Genomic DNA, 281 nt, shown 5'->3' on the forward strand with positions numbered 1-281 from the left:
CCCTGCCAGAGCTTCCCCCCGTCGGGCTCTGGCCGCTGCTCCCCGAGCAGGGACGAACCCGTGGCTGTGTCAGACACAGACCTTCCTGACACTTCCAGTGGCCACCAGCTTTGCTTGGTGCATGTTTAAGGCTTCCCTACGGTAGCAGATCTTGTGTCATCTTACAGCCTGTGTGTGATGGGTTTCAGATTAGAAATGCAATTTAACAATCAACCCGAGTTGGGTAAACGAGTGATGTGCAACAGTAACGTGAGCAAACAGCATGAGCTGTGTGTAACTAA

The sequence above is a fragment of the Merops nubicus genome, unplaced genomic scaffold (assembly GCF_000691845.1).
Source record: "Merops nubicus isolate BGI_N331 unplaced genomic scaffold, ASM69184v1 scaffold18734, whole genome shotgun sequence".
NCBI classification, from domain to species: Eukaryota; Metazoa; Chordata; class Aves; order Coraciiformes; family Meropidae; genus Merops; species Merops nubicus.